Genomic DNA, 27,190 nt, shown 5'->3' with positions numbered 1-27,190 from the left:
GTTTACAAATAATTTGGACTTGTTGGAAAAGGGGTCATTAAATCAAGATCTTAGATTAATACATTTCCTCTAAAAGCTGTTTCTTAAATAACATTATTTAGGAAAAATGGCTCAAGCTAAAGTGTTATCCTTCCAAATTACTGTTGCCACCCTTTACTAAGGTCTTCATCCTAGCAGAACAGATTAGTTTGTCTTAGAAGTAAATTGTATATCACGTTATATGTAAAGTCTAAGTGCCTTAAAATACTTTCAATGCCAATTATTCTTGTGTTTTATGTTTAGATTACTGAATGCTAAAAGAATGTTGTGCAAACAATACTTATTCTTTATAGGAAGAGATGTACAAGAACACGAGGACATGCACTGAAACTGGAGGGAGGTAGACTTAGAGGAAATTTGAAGAAAAATTACTTCACAGAAAGGGTAGTTGATAAATTGAAAAGCCTCCCATCCGATGTTGTTGAAGCTAAATGGTGAAACAATTTAAACACTCTTGGGATAGGCATAAGAATATCCTTAAGAGAAATGTATGGAGCAAATAGGGTTGAAGTTGCCTGAAGGATACATGAAAAGGAGCAGACTACGTGGGCCAAGTGGTTCTTATCTGCCATCAAATTCTGTTTCTATGAAATATATTATTTCAATAGCCAATTTCTACATTAACTGAACTTTAGAATATTAAAACTAATCATATTGTCTTTATCATTTAAGAATAATTTAATTAATTTAACTCTAATGTAATTTGATCTTGATTGGAGTGTAGATGGGAAAATTGATCAATTCTTATGTCTTTAACAGCTTCTATGCCCTTTAATTCATACAATCATTGTGCTTCACATTGCAAGGAAATAAATGGGATCAAGATATCAACGTCTGGGAGAGGAAAGATTGAAAGACTGTGGACGTCCTGAGCATACTTCTCAATGTCTGTCATTTTGAGTCTAAAACATAACCAAAGAGCAAGAAAATATTGTCAGAAGTGGGATTTGAACTCACGCCTCTTTATAGAGACCAGAATTCCCATTAACCAGAAGAGTAAAATCTTGAGTCTGGCGCCTTAGACCGCTCGGCCATCCTGACAAGCACATCAGTATGTCCAAACCTGCTGCCTGTTAGGGTTTATCATTTTACTATTTATATTTTTGTTTGTGATGTTTACAAATAATTTGGACTTGTTGGAAAAGGGGTCATTAAATCAAGATCTTAGATTAATACATTTCCTCTAAAAGCTGTTTCTTAAATAACATTATTTAGGAAAAATGGCTCAAGCTAAAGTGTTATCCTTCCAAATTACTGTTGCCACCCTTTACTAAGGTCTTCATCCTAGCAGAACAGATTAGTTTGTCTTAGAAGTAAATTGTATATCACGTTATATGTAAAGTCTAAGAGCCTTAAAATACTTTCAATGCTAATTATTCTTCTGTTTTATGTTTAGATTACTGAACACTAAAAGAATGTTGTGCAAACAATATTTATTCTTCAAAGGAAGAGATGTACAAGAACACGAGGACATGCACTGAAACTGGAGGGAGGTAGACTTAGAGGAAATTTGAAGAAAAATTACTTCACAGAAAGGGTAGTTGATAAATAGAAAAGCCTCCCATCCGATGTTGTTGAAGCTAAATGGTGAAACAATTTAAACATGCTTGGGATAGGCATAAGAATATCCTTAAGAGAAATGTAAGGAGCAAATAGGGTTGAAGTTGCCAAAAGGATACATGAAAAGGAGCAGACTACGTGGGCCAAGTGGTTCTTATCTGCCATCAAATTCTGTTTCTATGTAATATATTATTTCAAAAGCCAATTTCTACATTAACTGAACTTTAGAATTTTAAAACTAATCATAGTGTCTTTATCATTTAAGAATAATTTAATTAATTTAACTCTAATGTAATTTGATCTTGATTGGAATGTAGATGGGAAAATTGATCAATTCTTAGGTGTTTAACAGTTTCTATGCCCTTTTATTCATTCAATCATTGCACTTCACATGGCTTAGAAATAAATGGGATCAAGATATCAATGTCTGGGAGAGGAAAGATTGAAAGACTGTGGATGTCCAGAGCATACTTTTCAATGTCGGTCATTTTGAGTCTAAAACATAACCAAACAGCATGAAAATATTGTCAGAAGTGGGATTTGAACCCATGCCTCTTTACAGAGACCAGAATTCCCATTAACTGGAAGAGTAGAATCTTGAGTCTGGCGCCTTAGACCACCTGGCCATTCTGACAAGAACATCAGTATGTTCAAACCTGCTGCCTGTTAGGGTTTATCATTTTACTATTTATATTTTTGATTGTGATTTTGACACATAATTTGGACTTGTTGGAAAAGGGGTCATTAAATCCAGATCTTATATTAATGCATTTCAGCTAAAAGTTGTTCCTTAAATAATATTATTTAGGAAAAATGGCTCAAGCTAAAGTGTTATCCTTCAAAATCACTGTTGCCACCCTTTACTAAGGTCTTCATCCTAGCAGAACAAATTAGTTTGTCTTAGAAGTAAATTGTATATCACGTTATATGTAAAGTCTAAGAGCCTTAAAATACTTTCGATGCCAATTATTCTTGTGTTTTATGTTTAGATTACTGAATACTAAAAGAATGTTGTGCAAACGATACTTATTCTTCATAGGAAGAGATGTACAAGAACACGAGGACATGCACTGAAACTGGAGGGAGGTAGACTTAGAGGAAATTTGAAGAAAAATTACTTCACAGAAGGGTAGTTGATAAATAGAAAAGCCTCCCATCCGATGTTGTTGAAGCTAAATGGTGAAACAATTTAAACACGCTTGGGATAGGCATAAGAATATCCTTAAGAGAAATGTAAGGAGCAAATAGGGTTGAAGTTGCCTGAAGGATACATGAAAAGGAGCAGACTACGTGGGCCAAGTGGTTCTTATCTACCATCAAATTCTGTTTCTATGTAATACATTATTTCAATAGAAAATTTCTACATGAACTGAACTTTTGAATTTTAAAACTAATCATAGTGTCTTTATCATTTAAGAATAATTTAATTAATTTAATCTCTAATGTATTTTGATCTTGATTGGAATGTAGATGGGAAAATCTATCTATTGTTAGGTCTTTAACAGTTTCTATGCCCTTTAATTCATTCAATCATTGCACTTCACATTGCTTAGAAATAAATGGGATCAATATATCAATGTCTGGGAGAGGAAAGATTGAAAGACTGTGGATGTCCTGAGCATACTTCTCAATGTCGGTCATTTTGAGTCTAAAACATAACCAAACAGCAAGAAAATATTGTCAGAAGAGGGATTTGAACCCACGCCTCTTTACAGAGACCAGAATTCCCATTAACTGGAAGAGTAGAATCTTGAGTCTGGCGCCTTAGACCACCTGGCCATTCTGACAAGAACATCAGTATGTTCAAACCTGCTGCCTGTTAGGGTTTATCATTTTACTATTTATATTTTTGATTGTGATTTTGACACATAATTTGGACTTGTTGGAAAAGGGGTCATTAAATCCAGATCTTATATTAATGCATTTCAGCTAAAAGTTGTTCCTTAAATAATATTATTTAGGAAAAATGGCTCAAGCTAAAGTGTTATCCTTCAAAATCCCTGTTGCCACCCTTTACTAAGGTCTTCATCCTAGCAGAACAGATTAGTTTGTCTTAGAAGTAAATTGTATATCACGTTATATGTAAAGTCTAAGAGCCTTAAAATACTTTCGATGCCAATTATTCTTGTGTTTTATGTTTAGATTACTGAATACTAAAAGAATGTTGTGCAAACGATACTTATTCTTCATAGGAAGAGATGTACAAGAACACGAGGACATGCACTGAAACTGGAGGGAGGTAGACTTAGAGGAAATTTGAAGAAAAATTACTTCACAGAAGGGTAGTTGATAAATAGAAAAGCCTCCCATCCGATGTTGTTGAAGCTAAATGGTGAAACAATTTAAACACGCTTGGGATAGGCATAAGAATATCCTTAAGAGAAATGTAAGGAGCAAATAGGGTTGAAGTTGCCTGAAGGATACATGAAAAGGAGCAGACTACGTGGGCCAAGTGGTTCTTATCTACCATCAAATTCTGTTTCTATGTAATACATTATTTCAATAGAAAATTTCTACATGAACTGAACTTTTGAATTTTAAAACTAATCATAGTGTCTTTATCATTTAAGAATAATTTAATTAATTTAATCTCTAATGTATTTTGATCTTGATTGGAATGTAGATGGGAAAATCTATCTATTGTTAGGTCTTTAACAGTTTCTATGCCCTTTAATTCATTCAATCATTGCACTTCACATTGCTTAGAAATAAATGGGATCAATATATCAATGTCTGGGAGAGGAAAGATTGAAAGACTGTGGATGTCCTGAGCATACTTCTCAATGTCGGTCATTTTGAGTCTAAAACATAACCAAACAGCAAGAAAATATTGTCAGAAGAGGGATTTGAACCCACGCCTCTTTACAGAGACCAGAATTCCCATTAACTGGAAGAGTAGAATCTTGAGTCTGGCGCCTTAGTCTGCTCGGCCATCCTGACAACCACATCAGTATGTGCAAACCTGCTGCCTGTTAGGGTTTATCATTTTACTATTTATATTTTTGATTGTGATTTTGACAAATAATTTGGACTTGTTGAAAAAGAGGTCATAAAATCAAGATCTTAGATTAATGCATTTCCTCTAAAAGCTGTTTCCTAAATAACATTATTTAGGAAAAAGGGCTCAAGCTAAAGTGTTATCCTTCAAAATTACTGTTGCCACCCTTTACTAAGGTCTTCATCCTAGCAGAACAGATTAGTTTGTCTTAGAAGTAAATTGTATATCACGTTATATGTAAAGTCTAAGAGCCTTAAAATACTTTCAATGCTAATTATTCTTCTGTTTTATGTTTAGATTACTGAACACTAAAAGAATGTTGTGCAAACAATATTTATTCTTCAAAGGAAGAGATGTACAAGAACACGAGGACATGCACTGAAACTGGAGGGAGGTAGACTTAGAGGAAATTTGAAGAAAAATTACTTCACAGAAGGGTAGTTGATAAATAGAAAAGCCTCCCATCCGATGTTGTTGAAGCTAAATGGTGAAACAATTTAAACACGCTTGGGATAGGCATAAGAATATCCTTAAGAGAAATGTAAGGAGCAAATAGGGTTGAAGTTGCCTGAAGGATACATGAAAAGGAGCAGACTACGTGGGCCAAGTGGTTCTTATCTACCATCAAATTCTGTTTCTATGTAATACATTATTTCAATAGAAAATTTCTACATGAACTGAACTTTTGAATTTTAAAACTAATCATAGTGTCTTTATCATTTAAGAATAATTTAATTAATTTAATCTCTAATGTATTTTGATCTTGATTGGAATGTAGATGGGAAAATCTATCTATTGTTAGGTCTTTAACAGTTTCTATGCCCTTTAATTCATTCAATCATTGCACTTCACATTGCTTAGAAATAAATGGGATCAATATATCAATGTCTGGGAGAGGAAAGATTGAAAGACTGTGGATGTCCTGAGCATACTTCTCAATGTCGGTCATTTTGAGTCTAAAACATAACCAAACAGCAAGAAAATATTCTCAGAAGAGGGATTTGAACCCACGCCTCTTTACAGAGACCAGAATTCCCATTAACTGGAAGAGTAGAATCTTGAGTCTGGCGCCTTAGTCTGCTCGGCCATCCTGCCAACCACATCAGTATGTGCAAACCTGCTGCCTGTTAGGGTTTATCATTTTACTATTTATATTTTTGATTGTGATTTTGACAAATAATTTGGACTTGTTGAAAAAGAGGTCATAAAATCAAGATCTTAGATTAATGCATTTCCTCTAAAAGCTGTTTCCTAAATAACATTATTTAGGAAAAAGGGCTCAAGCTAAAGTGTTATCCTTCAAAATTACTGTTGCCACCCTTTACTAAGGTCTTCATCCTAGCAGAACAGATTAGTTTGTCTTAGAAGTAAATTATATATCACATTATATGTAAAGTCTAAGAGCCTTAAAATACTTTCGATGCAAATTATTCTTGTGTTTTATGTTAATATTACTGAATACTAAAAGAATGTTGTGCAAACAATACTTATTCTTCATAGGAAGAGATGTGCAAGAACACGAGGACATGCACTGAAACTGGAGGGAGGTAGACTTAGAGGAAATTTGAAGAAAAATTACTTCACAGAAAGGGTAGTTGATAAATAGAAAAGCCTCCCATCCGATGTTATTGAAGCTAAATGGTGAAACAATTTAAACACTCATGGGATAGGCATAAGAATATCCTTAAGAGAAATGTATGGAGCAAATAGGGTTGAAGTTGCCTGAAGGATACATGAAAAGGAGCAGACTACGTGGGCCAAGTGGTTCTTATCTGCCATCAAATTCTGTTTCTATGAAATATATTATTTCAATAGCCAATTTCTACATTAACTGAACTTTAGAATTTTAAAACTAATCATATTGTCTTTATCATTTAAGAATAATTTAATTAATTTAACTCTAATGTAATTTGATCTTGATTGGAGTGTAGATGGGAAAATTGATCAATTCTTATGTCTTTAACAGCTTCTATGCCCTTTAATTCATACAATCATTGCGCTTCACATTGCAAGGAAATAAATGGGATCAAGATATCAATGTCTGGGAGAGGAAAGATTGAAAGACTGTGGACGTCCTGAGCATACTTCTCAATGTCTGTCATTTTGAGTCTAAAACATAACCAAACAGCAAGAAAATATTGTCAGAAGAGAGATTTGAACCCACGCCTCTTTACAGAGACCAGAATTCCCATTAACTGGAAGAGTAGAATCTTGAGTCTGGCGCCTTAGTCTGCTCGGCCATCCTGACAACCACATCAGTATGTGCAAACCTGCTGCCTGTTAGGGTTTATCATTTTACTATTTATATTTTTGATTGTGATTTTGACAAATAATTTGGACTTGTTGAAAAAGGGGTCATTAAATCAAGATCTTAGATTAATGCATTTCCTCTAAAAGCTGTTTCTTAAATAACATTATTTAGGAAAAATGGCTCAAGCTAAAGTGTTATCCTTCAAAATTACTGTTGCCACCCTTTACTAAGGTCTTCATCCTAGCAGAACAGATTAGTTTGTCTTAGAAGTAAATTGTATATCACGTTATATGTAAAGTCTAAGAGCCTTAAAATACTTTCGATGCCAATTATTCTTGTGTTTTATGTTTAGATTACTGAATACTAAAAGAATGTTGTGCAAACGATACTTATTCTTCATAGGAAGAGATGTACAAGAACACGAGGACATGCACTGAAACTGGAGGGAGGTAGACTTAGAGGAAATTTGAAGAAAAATTACTTCACAGAAGGGTAGTTGATAAATAGAAAAGCCTCCCATCCGATGTTGTTGAAGCTAAATGGTGAAACAATTTAAACACGCTTGGGATAGGCATAAGAATATCCTTAAGAGAAATGTAAGGAGCAAATAGGGTTGAAGTTGCCTGAAGGATACATGAAAAGGAGCAGACTACGTGGGCCAAGTGGTTCTTATCTACCATCAAATTCTGTTTCTATGTAATACATTATTTCAATAGAAAATTTCTACATGAACTGAACTTTTGAATTTTAAAACTAATCATAGTGTCTTTATCATTTAAGAATAATTTAATTAATTTAATCTCTAATGTATTTTGATCTTGATTGGAATGTAGATGGGAAAATCTATCTATTGTTAGGTCTTTAACAGTTTCTATGCCCTTTAATTCATTCAATCATTGCACTTCACATTGCTTAGAAATAAATGGGATCAATATATCAATGTCTGGGAGAGGAAAGATTGAAAGACTGTGGATGTCCTGAGCATACTTCTAAATGTCGGTCATTTTGAGTCTAAAACATAACCAAACAGCAAGAAAATATTGTCAGAAGAGGGATTTGAACCCACGCCTCTTTACAGAGACCAGAATTCCCATTAACTGGAAGAGTAGAATCTTGAGTCTGGCGCCTTAGACCACCTGGCCATTCTGACAAGAACATCAGTATGTTCAAACCTGCTGCCTGTTAGGGTTTATCATTTTACTATTTATATTTTTGATTGTGATTTTGACACATAATTTGGACTTGTTGGAAAAGGGGTCATTAAATCCAGATCTTATATTAATGCATTTCAGCTAAAAGTTGTTCCTTAAATAATATTATTTAGGAAAAATGGCTCAAGCTAAAGTGTTATCCTTCAAAATCACTGTTGCCACCCTTTACTAAGGTCTTCATCCTAGCAGAACAGATTAGTTTGTCTTAGAAGTAAATTGTATATCACGTTATATGTAAAGTCTAAGAGCCTTAAAATACTTTCGATGCCAATTATTCTTGTGTTTTATGTTTAGATTACTGAATACTAAAAGAATGTTGTGCAAACGATACTTATTCTTCATAGGAAGAGATGTACAAGAACACGAGGACATGCACTGAAACTGGAGGGAGGTAGACTTAGTGGAAATTTGAAGAAAAATTACTTCACAGAAGGGTAGTTGATAAATAGAAAAGCCTCCCATCCGATGTTGTTGAAGCTAAATGGTGAAACAATTTAAACACGCTTGGGATAGGCATAAGAATATCCTTAAGAGAAATGTAAGGAGCAAATAGGGTTGAAGTTGCCTGAAGGATACATGAAAAGGAGCAGACTACGTGGGCCAAGTGGTTCTTATCTACCATCAAATTCTGTTTCTATGTAATACATTATTTCAATAGAAAATTTCTACATGAACTGAACTTTTGAATTTTAAAACTAATCATAGTGTCTTTATCATTTAAGAATAATTTAATTAATTTAATCTCTAATGTATTTTGATCTTGATTGGAATGTAGATGGGAAAATCTATCTATTCTTAGGTCTTTAACAGTTTCTATGCCCTTTAATTCATTCAATCATTGCACTTCACATTGCTTAGAAATAAATGGGATCAATATATCAATGTCTGGGAGAGGAAAGATTGAAAGACTGTGGATGTCCTGAGCATACTTCTCAATGTCGGTCATTTTGAGTCTAAAACATAACCAAACAGCAAGAAAATATTGTCAGAAGTGGGATTTGAACCCACGCCTCTTTACAGAGACCAGAATTCCCATTAACTGGAAGAGTAGAATCTTGAGTCTGGCGCCTTAGTCTGCTCGGCCATCCTGACAACCACATCAGTATGTGCAAACCTGCTGCCTGTTAGGGTTTATCATTTTACTATTTATATTTTTGATTGTGATTTTGACAAATAATTTGGACTTGTTGAAAAAGAGGTCATAAAATCAAGATCTTAGATTAATGCATTTCCTCTAAAAGCTGTTTCCTAAATAACATTATTTAGGAAAAAGGGCTCAAGCTAAAGTGTTATCCTTCAAAATTACTGTTGCCACCCTTTACTAAGGTCTTCATCCTAGCAGAACAGATTAGTTTGTCTTAGAAGTAAATTGTATATCACGTTATATGTAAAGTCTAAGAGCCTTAAAATACTTTCAATGCTAATTATTCTTCTGTTTTATGTTTAGATTACTGAACACTAAAAGAATGTTGTGCAAACAATATTTATTCTTCAAAGGAAGAGATGTACAAGAACACGAGGACATGCACTGAAACTGGAGGGAGGTAGACTTAGAGGAAATTTGAAGAAAAATTACTTCACAGAAGGGTAGTTGATAAATAGAAAAGCCTCCCATCCGATGTTGTTGAAGCTAAATGGTGAAACAATTTAAACACGCTTGGGATAGGCATAAGAATATCCTTAAGAGAAATGTAAGGAGCAAATAGGGTTGAAGTTGCCTGAAGGATACATGAAAAGGAGCAGACTACGTGGGCCAAGTGGTTCTTATCTACCATCAAATTCTGTTTCTATGTAATACATTATTTCAATAGAAAATTTCTACATGAACTGAACTTTTGAATTTTAAAACTAATCATAGTGTCTTTATCATTTAAGAATAATTTAATTAATTTAATCTCTAATGTATTTTGATCTTGATTGGAATGTAGATGGGAAAATCTATCTATTGTTAGGTCTTTAACAGTTTCTATGCCCTTTAATTCATTCAATCATTGCACTTCACATTGCTTAGAATTAAATGGGATCAATATATCAATGTCTGGGAGAGGAAAGATTGAAAGACTGTGGATGTCCTGAGCATACTTCTCAATGTCGGTCATTTTGAGTCTAAAACATAACCAAACAGCAAGAAAATATTGTCAGAAGAGGGATTTGAACCCACACCTCTTTACAGAGACCAGAATTCCCATTAACTGGAAGAGTAGAATCTTGAGTCTGGCGCCTTAGTCTGCTCGGCCATCCTGACAACCACATCAGTATGTGCAAACCTGCTGCCTGTTAGGGTTTATCATTTTACTATTTATATTTTTGATTGTGATTTTGACAAATAATTTGGACTTGTTGAAAAAGAGGTCATAAAATCAAGATCTTAGATTAATGCATTTCCTCTAAAAGCTGTTTCCTAAATAACATTATTTAGGAAAAAGGGCTCAAGCTAAAGTGTTATCCTTCAAAATTACTGTTGCCACCCTTTACTAAGGTATTCATCCTAGCAGAACAGATTAGTTTGTCTTAGAAGTAAATTGTATATCACATTATATGTAAAGTCTAAGAGCCTTAAAATACTTTCGATGCAAATTATTCTTGTGTTTTATGTTTAGATTACTGAATACTAAAAGAATGTTGTGCAAACAATACTTATTCTTCATAGGAAGAGATGTGCAAGAACACGAGGACATGCACTGAAACTGGAGGGAGGTAGACTTAGAGGAAATTTGAAGAAAAATTACTTCACAGAAAGGGTAGTTGATAAATAGAAAAGCCTCCCATCCGATGTTATTGAAGCTAAATGGTGAAACAATTTAAACACTCATGGGATAGGCATAAGAATATCCTTAAGAGAAATGTATGGAGCAAATAGGGTTGAAGTTGCCTGAAGGATACATGAAAAGGAGCAGACTACGTGGGCCAAGTGGTTCTTATCTGCCATCAAATTCTGTTTCTATGAAATATATTATTTCAATAGCCAATTTCTACATTAACTGAACTTTAGAATTTTAAAACTAATCATATTGTCTTTATCATTTAAGAATAATTTAATTAATTTAACTCTAATGTAATTTGATCTTGATTGGAGTGTAGATGGGAAAATTGATCAATTCTTATGTCTTTAACAGCTTCTATGCCCTTTAATTCATACAATCATTGCGCTTCACATTGCAAGGAAATAAATGGGATCAAGATATCAATGTCTGGGAGAGGAAAGATTGAAAGACTGTGGATGTCCTGAGCATACTTCTCAATGTCTGTCATTTTGAGTCTAAAACATAACCAAACAGCAAGAAAATATTGTCAGAAGAGAGATTTGAACCCACGCCTCTTTACAGAGACCAGAATTCCCATTAACTGGAAGAGTAGAATCTTGAGTCTGGCGCCTTAGTCTGCTCGGCCATCCTGACAACCACATCAGTATGTGCAAACCTGCTGCCTGTTAGGGTTTATCATTTTACTATTTATATTTTTGATTGTGATTTTGACAAATAATTTGGACTTGTTGAAAAAGGGGTCATTAAATCAAGATCTTAGATTAATGCATTTCCTCTAAAAGCTGTTTCTTAAATAACATTATTTAGGAAAAATGGCTCAAGCTAAAGTGTTATCCTTCAAAATTACTGTTGCCACCCTTTACTAAGGTCTTCATCCTAGCAGAACAGATTAGTTTGTCTTAGAAGTAAATTGTATATCACGTTATATGTAAAGTCTAAGAGCCTTAAAATACTTTCAATGCTAATTATTCTTCTGTTTTATGTTTAGATTACTGAACACTAAAAGAATGTTGTGCAAACAATATTTATTCTTCAAAGGAAGAGATGTACAAGAACACGAGGACATGCACTGAAACTGGAGGGAGGTAGACTTAGAGGAAATTTGAAGAAAAATTACTTCACAGAAAGGGTAGTTGATAAATAGAAAAGCCTCCCATCCGATGTTGTTGAAGCTAAATGGTGAAACAATTTAAACATGCCTGGGATAGGCATAAGAATATCCTTAAGAGAAATGTAAGGAGCAAATAGGGTTGAAGTTGCCAAAAGTATACATGAAAAGGAGCAGACTACGTGGGCCAAGTGGTTCTTATCTGCCATCAAATTCTGTTTCTATGTAATATATTATTTCAAAAGCCAATTTCTACATTAACTGAACTTTAGAATTTTAAAACTAATCATAGTGTCTTTATCATTTAAGAATAATTTAATTAATTTAACTCTAATGTAATTTGATCTTGATTGGAATGTAGATGGGAAAATTGATCAATTCTTAGGTGTTTAACAGTTTCTATGCCCTTTTATTCATTCAATCATTGCACTTCACATGGCTTAGAAATAAATGGGATCAAGATATCAATGTCTGGGAGAGGAAAGATTGAAAGACTGTGGATGTCCAGAGCATACTTTTCAATGTCGGTCATTTTGAGTCTAAAACATAACCAAACAGCATGAAAATATTGTCAGAAGTGGGATTTGAACCCATACCTCTTTACAGAGACCAGAATTCCCATTAACTGGAAGAGGAGAATCTTGAGTCTGGCGCCTTAGACCACCTGGCCATTCTGACAAGAACATCAGTATGTTCAAACCTGCTGCCTGTTAGGGTTTATCATTTTACTATTTATATTTTTGATTGTGATTTTGACACATAATTTGGACTTGTTGGAAAAGGGGTCATTAAATCCAGATCTTATATTAATGCATTTCCGCTAAAAGTTGTTCCTTAAATAACATTATTTAGGAAAAATGGCTCAAGCTAAAGTGTTATCCTTCAAAATCACTGTTGCCACCCTTTACTAAGGTCTTCATCCTAGCAGAACAGATTAGTTTGTCTTAGAAGTAAATTGTATATCACGTTATATGTAAAGTCTAAGAGCCTTAAAATACTTTCGATGCCAATTATTCTTGTGTTTTATGTTTAGATTACTGAATACTAAAAGAATGTTGTGCAAACGATACTTATTCTTCATAGGAAGAGATGTACAAGAACACGAGGACATGCACTGAAACTGGAGGGAGGTAGACTTAGAGGAAATTTGAAGAAAAATTACTTCACAGAAGGGTAGTTGATAAATAGAAAAGCCTCCCATCCGATGTTGTTGAAGCTAAATGGTGAAACAATTTAAACACGCTTGGGATAGGCATAAGAATATCCTTAAGAGAAATGTAAGGAGCAAATAGGGTTGAAGTTGCCTGAAGGATACATGAAAAGGAGCAGACTACGTGGGCCAAGTGGTTCTTATCTACCATCAAATTCTGTTTCTATGTAATACATTATTTCAATAGAAAATTTCTATATGAACTGAACTTTTGAATTTTAAAACTAATCATATTGTCTTTATCATTTAAGAATAATTTAATTAATTTAATCTCTAATGTATTTTGATCTTGATTGGAATGTAGATGGGAAAATCTATCTATTCTTAGGTCTTTAACAGTTTCTATGCCCTTTAATTCATTCAATCATTGCACTTCACATTGCTTAGAAATAAATGGGATCAAGATATCAATGTCTGGGAGAGGAAAGATTGAAAGACTGTGGATGTCTTGAGCATACTTCTCAATGTCGGTCATTTTGAGTCTAAAACATAACCAAACAGCAAGAAAATATTGTCAGAAGAGAGATTTGAACCCACGCCTCTTTACAGAGACCAGAATTCCCATTAACTGGAAGAGTAGAATCTTGAGTCTGGCGCCTTAGTCTGCTCGGCCATCCTGACAACCACATCAGTATGTGCAAACCTGCTGCCTGTTAGGGTTTATCATTTTACTATTTATATTTTTGATTGTGATTTTGACAAATAATTTGGACTTGTTGAAAAAGGGGTCATTAAATCAAGATCTTAGATTAATGCATTTCCTCTAAAAGCTGTTTCTTAAATAACATTATTTAGGAAAAATGGCTCAAGCTAAAGTGTTATCCTTCAAAATTACTGTTGCCACCCTTTACTAAGGTCTTCATCCTAGCAGAACAGATTAGTTTGTCTTAGAAGTAAATTGTATATCACGTTATATGTAAAGTCTAAGAGCCTTAAAATACTTTCAATGCTAATTATTCTTCTGTTTTATGTTTAGATTACTGAACACTAAAAGAATGTTGTGCAAACAATATTTATTCTTCAAAGGAAGAGATGTACAAGAACACGAGGACATGCACTGAAACTGGAGGGAGGTAGACTTAGAGGAAATTTGAAGAAAAATTACTTCACAGAAAGGGTAGTTGATAAATAGAAAAGCCTCCCATCCGATGTTGTTGAAGCTAAATGGTGAAACAATTTAAACATGCCTGGGATAGGCATAAGAATATCCTTAAGAGAAATGTAAGGAGCAAATAGGGTTGAAGTTGCCAAAAGTATACATGAAAAGGAGCAGACTACGTGGGCCAAGTGGTTCTTATCTGCCATCAAATTCTGTTTCTATGTAATATATTATTTCAAAAGCCAATTTCTACATTAACTGAACTTTAGAATTTTAAAACTAATCATAGTGTCTTTATCATTTAAGAATAATTTAATTAATTTAACTCTAATGTAATTTGATCTTGATTGGAATGTAGATGGGAAAATTGATCAATTCTTAGGTGTTTAACAGTTTCTATGCCCTTTTATTCATTCAATCATTGCACTTCACATGGCTTAGAAATAAATGGGATCAAGATATCAATGTCTGGGAGAGGAAAGATTGAAAGACTGTGGATGTCCAGAGCATACTTTTCAATGTCGGTCATTTTGAGTCTAAAACATAACCAAACAGCATGAAAATATTGTCAGAAGTGGGATTTGAACCCATACCTCTTTACAGAGACCAGAATTCCCATTAACTGGAAGAGGAGAATCTTGAGTCTGGCGCCTTAGACCACCTGGCCATTCTGACAAGAACATCAGTATGTTCAAACCTGCTGCCTGTTAGGGTTTATCATTTTACTATTTATATTTTTGATTGTGATTTTGACACATAATTTGGACTTGTTGGAAAAGGGGTCATTAAATCCAGATCTTATATTAATGCATTTCCGCTAAAAGTTGTTCCTTAAATAACATTATTTAGGAAAAATGGCTCAAGCTAAAGTGTTATCCTTCAAAATCACTGTTGCCACCCTTTACTAAGGTCTTCATCCTAGCAGAACAGATTAGTTTGTCTTAGAAGTAAATTGTATATCACGTTATATGTAAAGTCTAAGAGCCTTAAAATACTTTCGATGCCAATTATTCTTGTGTTTTATGTTTAGATTACTGAATACTAAAAGAATGTTGTGCAAACGATACTTATTCTTCATAGGAAGAGATGTACAAGAACACGAGGACATGCACTGAAACTGGAGGGAGGTAGACTTAGAGGAAATTTGAAGAAAAATTACTTCACAGAAGGGTAGTTGATAAATAGAAAAGCCTCCCATCCGATGTTGTTGAAGCTAAATGGTGAAACAATTTAAACACGCTTGGGATAGGCATAAGAATATCCTTAAGAGAAATGTAAGGAGCAAATAGGGTTGAAGTTGCCTGAAGGATACATGAAAAGGAGCAGACTACGTGGGCCAAGTGGTTCTTATCTACCATCAAATTCTGTTTCTATGTAATACATTATTTCAATAGAAAATTTCTATATGAACTGAACTTTTGAATTTTAAAACTAATCATATTGTCTTTATCATTTAAGAATAATTTAATTAATTTAATCTCTAATGTATTTTGATCTTGATTGGAATGTAGATGGGAAAATCTATCTATTCTTAGGTCTTTAACAGTTTCTATGCCCTTTAATTCATTCAATCATTGCACTTCACATTGCTTAGAAATAAATGGGATCAAGATATCAATGTCTGGGAGAGGAAAGATTGAAAGACTGTGGATGTCTTGAGCATACTTCTCAATGTCCGTCATTTTGAGTCTAAAACATAACCAAACAGCAAGAAAATATTGTCAGAAGAGGGATTTGAACCCACGCCTCTTTACAGAGACCAGAATTCCCATTAACTGGAAGAGTAGAATCTTGAGTCTGGCGCCTTAGTCCGCTTGGCCATCCTGACAACCACATCAGTATGTCCAAACCTGCTGCCTGTTAGTGTTTATCATTTTACTATTTATATTTTTGATTGTGATTTTGACAAATAATTTGGACTTGTTGAAAAAGAGGTCATAAAATCAAGATCTTAGATTAATGCATTTCCTCTAAAAGCTGTTTCCTAAATAACATTATTTAGGAAAAAGGGCTCAAGCTAAAGTGTTATCCTTCAAAATTACTGTTGCCACCCTTTACTAAGGTCTTCATCCTAGCAGAACAGATTAGTTTGTCTTAGAAGTAAATTGTATATCACATTATATGTAAAGTCTAAGAGCCTTAAAATACTTTCGATGCAAATTATTCTTGTGTTTTATGTTAATATTACTGAATACTAAAAGAATGTTGTGCAAACAATACTTATTCTTCATAGGAAGAGATGTGCAAGAACACGAGGACATGCACTGAAACTGGAGGGAGGTAGACTTAGAGGAAATTTGAAGAAAAATTACTTCACAGAAAGGGTAGTTGATAAATAGAAAAGCCTCCCATCCGATGTTATTGAAGCTAAATGGTGAAACAATTTAAACACTCATGGGATAGGCATAAGAATATCCTTAAGAGAAATGTATGGAGCAAATAGGGTTGAAGTTGCCTGAAGGATACATGAAAAGGAGCAGACTACGTGGGCCAAGTGGTTCTTATCTGCCATCAAATTCTGTTTCTATGAAATATATTATTTCAATAGCCAATTTCTACATTAACTGAACTTTAGAATTTTAAAACTAATCATAGTGTCTTTATCATTTAAGAATAATTTAATTAATTTAACTCTAATGTAATTTGATCTTGATTGGAATGTAGATGGGAAAATTGATCAATTCTTAGGTGTTTAACAGTTTCTATGCCCTTTTATTCATTCAATCATTGCACTTCACATGGCTTAGAAATAAATGGGATCAAGATATCAATGTCTGGGAGAGGAAAGTTTGAAAGTCTGTGGATGTCCAGAGCATACTTCTCAATGTCGGTCATTTTGAGTCTAAAACATAACCAAACAGCATGAAAATATTGTCAGAAGTGGGATTTGAACCCACGCCTTTTTACAGAGACTAGAATTCCTATTAACTGGAAGAGTAGAATCTTGAGTCTGGTGCCTTAGACCGCTCGGCCATCCTGACAAGCACATCAGTATGTCCAAACCTGCTGCCTGTTAGGGTTTATCATTTTACTATTTATATTTTTGTTTGTGATGTTTACAAATAATTTGGACTTGTTGGAAAAGGGGTCATTAAATCAAGATCTTAGATTAATACATTTCCTCTAAAAGCTGTTTCTTAAATAACATTATTTAGGAAAAATGGCTCAAGCTAAAGTGTTATCCTTCCAAATTACTGTTGCCACCCTTTACTAAGGTCTTCATCCTAGCAGAACAGATTAGTTTGTCTTAGAAGTAAATTGTATATCACGTTATATGTAAAGTCTAAGTGCCTTAAAATACTTTCAATGCCAATTATTCTTGTGTTTTATGTTTAGATTACTGAATGCTAAAAGAATGTTGTGCAAACAATACTTATTCTTCATAGGAAGAGATGTGCAAGAACACGAGGACATGCACTGAAACTGGAGGGAGGTAGACTTAGAGGAAATTTGAAGAAAAATTACTTCACAGAAAGGGTAGTTGATAAATAGAAAAGCCTCCCATCCGATGTTATTGAAGCTAAATGGTGAAACAATTTAAACACTCATGGGATAGGCATAAGAATATCCTTAAGAGAAATGTATGGAGCAAATAGGGTTGAAGTTGCCTGAAGGATACATGAAAAGGAGCAGACTACGTGGGCCAAGTGGTTCTTATCTGCCATCAAATTCTGTTTCTATGAAATATATTATTTCAATAGCCAATTTCTACATTAACTGAACTTTAGAATTTTAAAACTAATCATAGTGTCTTTATCATTTAAGAATAATTTAATTAATTTAACTCTAATGTAATTTGATCTTGATTGGAATGTAGATGGGAAAATTGATCAATTCTTAGGTGTTTAACAGTTTCTATGCCCTTTTATTCATTCAATCATTGCACTTCACATGGCTTAGAAATAAATGGGATCAAGATATCAATGTCTGGGAGAGGAAAGTTTGAAAGTCTGTGGATGTCCAGAGCATACTTCTCAATGTCGGTCATTTTGAGTCTAAAACATAACCAAACAGCATGAAAATATTGTCAGAAGTGGGATTTGAACCCACGCCTTTTTACAGAGACTAGAATTCCTATTAACTGGAAGAGTAGAATCTTGAGTCTGGTGCCTTAGACCGCTCGGCCATCCTGACAAGCACATCAGTATGTCCAAACCTGCTGCCTGTTAGGGTTTATCATTTTACTATTTATATTTTTGTTTGTGATGTTTACAAATAATTTGGACTTGTTGGAAAAGGGGTCATTAAATCAAGATCTTAGATTAATACATTTCCTCTAAAAGCTGTTTCTTAAATAACATTATTTAGGAAAAATGGCTCAAGCTAAAGTGTTATCCTTCCAAATTACTGTTGCCACCCTTTACTAAGGTCTTCATCCTAGCAGAACAGATTAGTTTGTCTTAGAAGTAAATTGTATATCACGTTATATGTAAAGTCTAAGTGCCTTAAAATACTTTCAATGCCAATTATTCTTGTGTTTTATGTTTAGATTACTGAATGCTAAAAGAATGTTGTGCAAACAATACTTATTCTTTATAGGAAGAGATGTACAAGAACACGAGGACATGCACTGAAACTGGAGGGAGGTAGACTTAGAGGAAATTTGAAGAAAAATTACTTCACAGAAAGGGTAGTTGATAAATTGAAAAGCCTCCCATCCGATGTTGTTGAAGCTAAATGGTGAAACAATTTAAACACTCTTGGGATAGGCATAAGAATATCCTTAAGAGAAATGTATGGAGCAAATAGGGTTGAAGTTGCCTGAAGGATACATGAAAAGGAGCAGACTACGTGGGCCAAGTGGTTCTTATCTGCCATCAAATTCTGTTTCTATGCAATATATTATTTCAATAGCCAATTTCTACATTAACTGAACTTTAGAATATTAAAACTAATCATATTGTCTTTATCATTTAAGAATAATTTAATTAATTTAACTCTAATGTAATTTGATCTTGATTGGAGTGTAGATGGGAAAATTGATCAATTCTTATGTCTTTAACAGCTTCTATGCCCTTTAATTCATACAATCATTGCGCTTCACATTGCAAGGAAATAAATGGGATCAAGATATCAATGTCTGGGAGAGGAAAGATTGAAAGACTGTGGACGTCCTGAGCATACTTCTCAATGTCTGTCATTTTGAGTCTAAAACATAACCAAAGAGCAAGAGAATATTGTCAGAAGTGGGATTTGAACTCACGCCTCTTTATAGAGACCAGAATTCCCATTAACCAGAAGAGTAAAATCTTGAGTCTGGCGCCTTAGACCGCTCGGCCATCCTGACAAGCACATCAGTATGTCCAAACCTGCTGCCTATTAGGGTTTATCATTTTACTATTTATATTTTTGATTGTGATTTTGACAAATAATTTGGACTTGTTGAAAAAGGGGTCATTAAATCAAGATCTTAGATTAATGCATTTCCTCTAAAAGCTGTTTCTTAAATAACATTATTTAGGAAAAATGGCTCAAGCTAAAGTGTTATCCTTCCAAATTACTGCTGCCACCCTTTACTAAGGTCTTCATCCTAGCAGAACAGATTAGTTTGTCTTAGAAGTAAATTGTATATCACGTTATATGTAAAGTCTAAGAGCCTTAAAATACTTTCAATGCTAATTATTCTTCTGTTTTATGTTTAGATTACTGAACACTAAAAGAATGTTGTGCAAACAATATTTATTCTTCAAAGGAAGAGATGTACAAGAACACGAGGACATGCACTGAAACTGGAGGGAGGTAGACTTAGAGGAAATTTGAAGAAAAATTACTTCACAGAAAGGGTAGTTGATAAATAGAAAAGCCTCCCATCCGATGTTGTTGAAGCTAAATGGTGAAACAATTTAAACATGCTTGGGATAGGCATAAGAATATCCTTAAGAGAAATGTAAGGAGCAAATAGGGTTGAAGTTGCCAAAAGGATACATGAAAAGGAGCAGACTACGTGGGCCAAGTGGTTCTTATCTGCCATCAAATTCTGTTTCTATGTAATATATTATTTCAAAAGCCAATTTCTACATTAACTGAACTTTAGAATTTTAAAACTAATCATAGTGTCTTTATCATTTAAGAATAATTTAATTAATTTAACTCTAATGTAATTTGATCTTGATTGGAATGTAGATGGGAAAATTGATCAATTCTTAGGTGTTTAACAGTTTCTATGCCCTTTTATTCATTCAATCATTGCACTTCACATGGCTTAGAAATAAATGGGATCAAGATATCAATGTCTGGGAGAGGAAAGATTGAAAGACTGTGGATGTCCAGAGCATACTTTTCAATGTCGGTCATTTTGAGTCTAAAACATAACCAAACAGCATGAAAATATTGTCAGAAGTGGGATTTGAACCCATGCCTCTTTACAGAGACCAGAATTCCCATTAACTGGAAGAGTAGAATCTTGAGTCTGGCGCCTTAGACCACCTGGCCATTCTGACAAGAACATCAGTATGTTCAAACCTGCTGCCTGTTAGGGTTTATCATTTTACTATTTATATTTTTGATTGTGATTTTGACACATAATTTGGACTTGTTGGAAAAGGGGTCATTAAATCCAGATCTTATATTAATGCATTTCAGCTAAAAGTTGTTCCTTAAATAATATTATTTAGGAAAAATGGCTCAAGCTAAAGTGTTATCCTTCAAAATCACTGTTGCCACCCTTTACTAAGGTCTTCATCCTAGCAGAACAGATTAGTTTGTCTTAGAAGTAAATTGTATATCACGTTATATGTAAAGTCTAAGAGCCTTAAAATACTTTCGATGCCAATTATTCTTGTGTTTTATGTTTAGATTACTGAATACTAAAAGAATGTTGTGCAAACGATACTTATTCTTCATAGGAAGAGATGTACAAGAACACGAGGACATGCACTGAAACTGGAGGGAGGTAGACTTAGAGGAAATTTGAAGAAAAATTACTTCACAGAAGGGTAGTTGATAAATAGAAAAGCCTCCCATCCGATGTTGTTGAAGCTAAATGGTGAAACAATTTAAACACGCTTGGGATAGGCATAAGAATATCCTTAAGAGAAATGTAAGGAGCAAATAGGGTTGAAGTTGCCTGAAGGATACATGAAAAGGAGCAGACTACGTGGGCCAAGTGGTTCTTATCTACCATCAAATTCTGTTTCTATGTAATACATTATTTCAATAGAAAATTTCTACATGAACTGAACTTTTGAATTTTAAAACTAATCATAGTGTCTTTATCATTTAAGAATAATTTAATTAATTTAATCTCTAATGTATTTTGATCTTGATTGGAATGTAGATGGGAAAATCTATCTATTCTTAGGTCTTTAACAGTTTCTATGCCCTTTAATTCATTCAATCATTGCACTTCACATTGCTTAGAAATAAATGGGATCAATATATCAATGTCTGGGAGAGGAAAGATTGAAAGACTGTGGATGTCCTGAGCATACTTCTCAATGTCGGTCATTTTGAGTCTAAAACATAACCAAACAGCAAGAAAATATTGTCAGAAGAGGGATTTGAACCCACGCCTCTTTACAGAGACCAGAATTCCCATTAACTGGAAGAGTAGAATCTTGAGTCTGGCGCCTTAGTCTGCTCGGCCATCCTGACAACCACATCAGTATGTGCAAACCTGCTGCCTGTTAGGGTTTATCATTTTACTATTTATATTTTTGATTGTGATTTTGACAAATAATTTGGACTTGTTGAAAAAGAGGTCATAAAATCAAGATCTTAGATTAATGCATTTCCTCTAAAAGCTGTTTCCTAAATAACATTATTTAGGAAAAAGGGCTCAAGCTAAAGTGTTATCCTTCAAAATTACTGTTGCCACCCTTTACTAAGGTCTTCATCCTAGCAGAACAGATTAGTTTGTCTTAGAAGTAAATTGTATATCACGTTATATGTAAAGTCTAAGAGCCTTAAAATACTTTCGATGCAAATTATTCTTGTGTTTTATATTAATATTACTGAATACTAAAAGAATGTTGTGCAAACAATACTTATTCTTCATAGGAAGAGATGTGCAAGAACACGAGGACATGCACTGAAACTGGAGGGAGGTAGACTTAGAGGAAATTTGAAGAAAAATTACTTCACAGAAAGGGTAGTTGATAAATAGAAAAGCCTCCCATCCGATGTTATTGAAGCTAAATGGTGAAACAATTTAAACACTCATGGGATAGGCATAAGAATATCCTTAAGAGAAATGTATGGAGCAAATAGGGTTGAAGTTGCCTGAAGGATACATGAAAAGGAGCAGACTACGTGGGCCAAGTGGTTCTTATCTGCCATCAAATTCTGTTTCTATGAAATATATTATTTCAATAGCCAATTTCTACATTAACTGAACTTTAGAATTTTAAAACTAATCATATTGTCTTTATCATTTAAGAATAATTTAATTAATTTAACTCTAATGTAATTTGATCTTGATTGGAGTGTAGATGGGAAAATTGATCAATTATTATGTCTTTAACAGCTTCTATGCCCTTTAATTCATACAATCATTGCGCTTCACATTGCAAGGAAATAAATGGGATCAAGATATCAATGTCTGGGAGAGGAAAGATTGAAAGACTGTGGACGTCCTGAGCATACTTCTCAATGTCTGTCATTTTGAGTCTAAAACATAACCAAACAGCAAGAAAATATTGTCAGAAGAGAGATTTGAACCCACGCCTCTTTACAGAGACCAGAATTCCCATTAACTGGAAGAGTAGAATCTTGAGTCTGGCGCCATAGTCTGCTCGGCCATCCTGACAACCACATCAGTATGTGCAAACCTGCTGCCTGTTAGGGTTTATCATTTTACTATTTATATTTTTGATTGTGATTTTGACAAATAATTTGGACTTGTTGAAAAAGGGGTCATTAAATCAAGATCTTAGATTAATGCATTTCCTCTAAAAGCTGTTTCTTAAATAACATTATTTAGGAAAAATGGCTCAAGCTAAAGTGTTATCCTTCAAAATTACTGTTGCCACCCTTTACTAAGGTCTTCATCCTAGCAGAACAGATTAGTTTGTCTTAGAAGTAAATTGTATATCACGTTATATGTAAAGTCTAAGAGCCTTAAAATACTTTCAATGCTAATTATTCTTCTGTTTTATGTTTAGATTACTGAACACTAAAAGAATGTTGTGCAAACAATATTTATTCTTCAAAGGAAGAGATGTACAAGAACACGAGGACATGCACTGAAACTGGAGGGAGGTAGACTTAGAGGAAATTTGAAGAAAAATTACTTCACAGAAAGGGTAGTTGATAAATAGAAAAGCCTCCCATCCGATGTTGTTGAAGCTAAATGGTGAAACAATTTAAACATGCCTGGGATAGGCATAAGAATATCCTTAAGAGAAATGTAAGGAGCAAATAGGGTTGAAGTTGCCAAAAGTATACATGAAAAGGAGCAGACTACGTGGGCCAAGTGGTTCTTATCTGCCATCAAATTCTGTTTCTATGTAATATATTATTTCAAAAGCCAATTTCTACATTAACTGAACTTTAGAATTTTAAAACTAATCATAGTGTCTTTATCATTTAAGAATAATTTAATTAATTTAACTCTAATGTAATTTGATCTTGATTGGAATGTAGATGGGAAAATTGATCAATTCTTAGGTGTTTAACAGTTTCTATGCCCTTTTATTCATTCAATCATTGCACTTCACATGGCTTAGAAATAAATGGGATCAAGATATCAATGTCTGGGAGAGGAAAGATTGAAAGACTGTGGATGTCCAGAGCATACTTTTCAATGTCGGTCATTTTGAGTCTAAAACATAACCAAACAGCATGAAAATATTGTCAGAAGTGGGATTTGAACCCATACCTCTTTACAGAGACCAGAATTCCCATTAACTGGAAGAGGAGAATCTTGAGTCTGGCGCCTTAGACCACCTGGCCATTCTGACAAGAACATCAGTATGTTCAAACCTGCTGCCTGTTAGGGTTTATCATTTTACTATTTATATTTTTGATTGTGATTTTGACACATAATTTGGACTTGTTGGAAAAGGGGTCATTAAATCCAGATCTTATATTAATGCATTTCCGCTAAAAGTTGTTCCTTAAATAACATTATTTAGGAAAAATGGCTCAAGCTAAAGTGTTATCCTTCAAAATCACTGTTGCCACCCTTTACTAAGGTCTTCATCCTAGCAGAACAGATTAGTTTGTCTTAGAAGTAAATTGTATATCACATTATATGTAAAGTCTAAGAGCCTTAAAATACTTTCGATGCCAATTATTCTTGTGTTTTATGTTTAGATTACTGAATACTAAAAGAATGTTGTGCAAACAATACTTATTCTTCATAGGAAGAGATGTGCAAGAACACGAGGACATGCACTGAAACTGGAGGGAGGTAGACTTAGAGGAAATTTGAAGAAAAATTACTTCACAGAAAGGGTAGTTGATAAATAGAAAAGCCTCCCATCCGATGTTATTGAAGCTAAATGGTGAAACAATTTAAACACTCATGGGATAGGCATAAGAATATCCTTAAGAGAAATGTATGGAGCAAATAGGGTTGAAGTTGCCTGAAGGATACATGAAAAGGAGCAGACTACGTGGGCCAAGTGGTTCTTATCTGCCATCAAATTCTGTTTCTATGAAATATATTATTTCAATAGCCAATTTCTACATTAACTGAACTTTAGAATTTTAAAACTAATCATATTGTCTTTATCATTTAAGAATAATTTAATTAATTTAACTCTAATGTAATTTGATCTTGATTGGAGTGTAGATGGGAAAATTGATCAATTCTTATGTCTTTAACAGCTTCTATGCCCTTTAATTCATACAATCATTGCGCTTCACATTGCAAGGAAATAAATGGGATCAAGATATCAATGTCTGGGAGAGGAAAGATTGAAAGACTGTGGACGTCCTGAGCATACTTCTCAATGTCGGTCATTTTGAGTCTAAAACATAACCAAACAGCAAGAAAATATTGTCAGAAGAGTGATTTGAACCCACGCCTCTTTACAGAGACCAGAATTCCCATTAACTGGAAGAGTAGAATCTTGAGTCTGGCGCCTTAGTCCGCTCGGCCATCCTGACAACCACATCAGTATGTCCAAACCTGCTGCCTGTTAGGGTTTATCATTTTACTATTTATATTTTTGATTGTGATTTTGACAAATAATTTGGACTTGTTGAAAAAGAGGTCATAAAATCAAGATCTTAGATTAATGCATTTCCTCTAAAAGCTGTTTCCTAAATAACATTATTTAGGAAAAAGGGCTCAAGCTAAAGTGTTATCCTTCAAAATTACTGTTGCCACCCTTTACTAAGGTCTTCATCCTAGCAGAACAGATTAGTTTGTCTTAGAAGTAAATTGTATATCACATTATATGTAAAGTCTAAGAGCCTTAAAATACTTTCGATGCAAATTATTCTTGTGTTTTATGTTAATATTACTGAATACTAAAAGAATGTTGTGCAAACAATACTTATTCTTCATAGGAAGAGATGTGCAAGAACACGAGGACATGCACTGAAACTGGAGGGAGGTAGACTTAGAGGAAATTTGAAGAAAAATTACTTCACAGAAAGGGTAGTTGATAAATAGAAAAGCCTCCCATCCGATGTTGTTGAAGCTAAATGGTGAAACAATTTAAACACTCATGGGATAGGCATAAGAATATCCTTAAGAGAAATGTATGGAGCAAATAGGGTTGAAGTTGCCTGAAGGATACATGAAAAGGAGCAGACTACGTGGGCCAAGTGGTTCTAATCTGCCATCAAATTCTGTTTCTATGAAATATATTATTTCAATAGCCAATTTCTACATTAACTGAACTTTAGAATTTTAAAACTAATCATAGTGTCTTTATCATTTAAGAATAATTTAATTAATTTAACTCTAATGTAATTTGATCTTGATTGGAATGTAGATGGGAAAATTGATCAATTCTTAGGTGTTTAACAGTTTCTATGCCCTTTTATTCATTCAATCATTGCACTTCACATGGCTTAGAAATAAATGGGATCAAGATATCAATGTCTGGGAGAGGAAAGATTGAAAGACTGTGGATGTCCAGAGCATACTTCTCAATGTCGGTCATTTTGAGTCTAAAACATAACCAAACAGCATGAAAATATTGTCAGAAGTGGGATTTGAACCCACGCCTTTTTACAGAGACTAGAATTCCTATTAACTGGAAGAGTAGAATCTTGAGTCTGGTGCCTTAGACCGCTCGGCCATCCTGACAAGCACATCAGTATGTCCAAACCTGCTGCCTGTTAGGGTTTATCATTTTACTATTTATATTTTTGTTTGTGATGTTTACAAATAATTTGGACTTGTTGGAAAAGGGGTCATTAAATCAAGATCTTAGATTAATACATTTCCTCTAAAAGCTGTTTCTTAAATAACATTATTTAGGAAAAATGGCTCAAGCTAAAGTGTTATCCTTCCAAATTACTGTTGCCACCCTTTACTAAGGTCTTCATCCTAGCAGAACAGATTAGTTTGTCTTAGAAGTAAATTGTATATCACGTTATATGTAAAGTCTAAGTGCCTTAAAATACTTTCAATGCCAATTATTCTTGTGTTTTATGTTTAGATTACTGAATGCTAAAAGAATGTTGTGCAAACAATACTTATTCTTTATAGGAAGAGATGTACAAGAACACGAGGACATGCACTGAAACTGGAGGGAGGTAGACTTAGAGGAAATTTGAAGAAAAATTACTTCACAGAAAGGGTAGTTGATAAATTGAAAAGCCTCCCATCCGATGTTGTTGAAGCTAAATGGTGAAACAATTTAAACACTCTTGGGATAGGCATAAGAATATCCTTAAGAGAAATGTATGGAGCAAATAGGGTTGAAGTTGCCTGAAGGATACATGAAAAGGAGCAGACTACGTGGGCCAAGTGGTTCTTATCTGCCATCAAATTCTGTTTCTATGCAATATATTATTTCAATAGCCAATTTCTACATTAACTGAACTT

The 27,190-nt window shown here is 33.9% G+C and overlaps 2 non-coding genes across 2 annotated transcripts; both read right to left on the bottom strand.

Moving 5' to 3' along the window:
- Positions 1–971: 971 nt before the first annotated feature.
- Positions 972–1,080, bottom strand: TRNAL-CAA (transfer RNA leucine (anticodon CAA)). The gene is made up of 2 exons: positions 1,043–1,080; positions 972–1,017 (listed from the first exon to the last, which is right to left on the bottom strand). It is a non-coding gene; the product is annotated as a tRNA-Leu (tRNA).
- An 18,339-nt stretch (positions 1,081–19,419) lies between these two features.
- Positions 19,420–19,528, bottom strand: TRNAL-CAA (transfer RNA leucine (anticodon CAA)). The gene is made up of 2 exons: positions 19,491–19,528; positions 19,420–19,465 (listed from the first exon to the last, which is right to left on the bottom strand). It is a non-coding gene; the product is annotated as a tRNA-Leu (tRNA).
- Between the last annotated feature and the right edge of the window lie 7,662 nt (positions 19,529–27,190).

This window comes from Taudactylus pleione, unplaced genomic scaffold (assembly GCF_031769625.1).
Source record: "Taudactylus pleione unplaced genomic scaffold, aTauple2 ptg000612l, whole genome shotgun sequence".
Classification (NCBI taxonomy): domain Eukaryota; kingdom Metazoa; phylum Chordata; class Amphibia; order Anura; family Myobatrachidae; genus Taudactylus; species Taudactylus pleione.
This window is presented reverse-complemented; position numbering and strand designations above follow the sequence as displayed.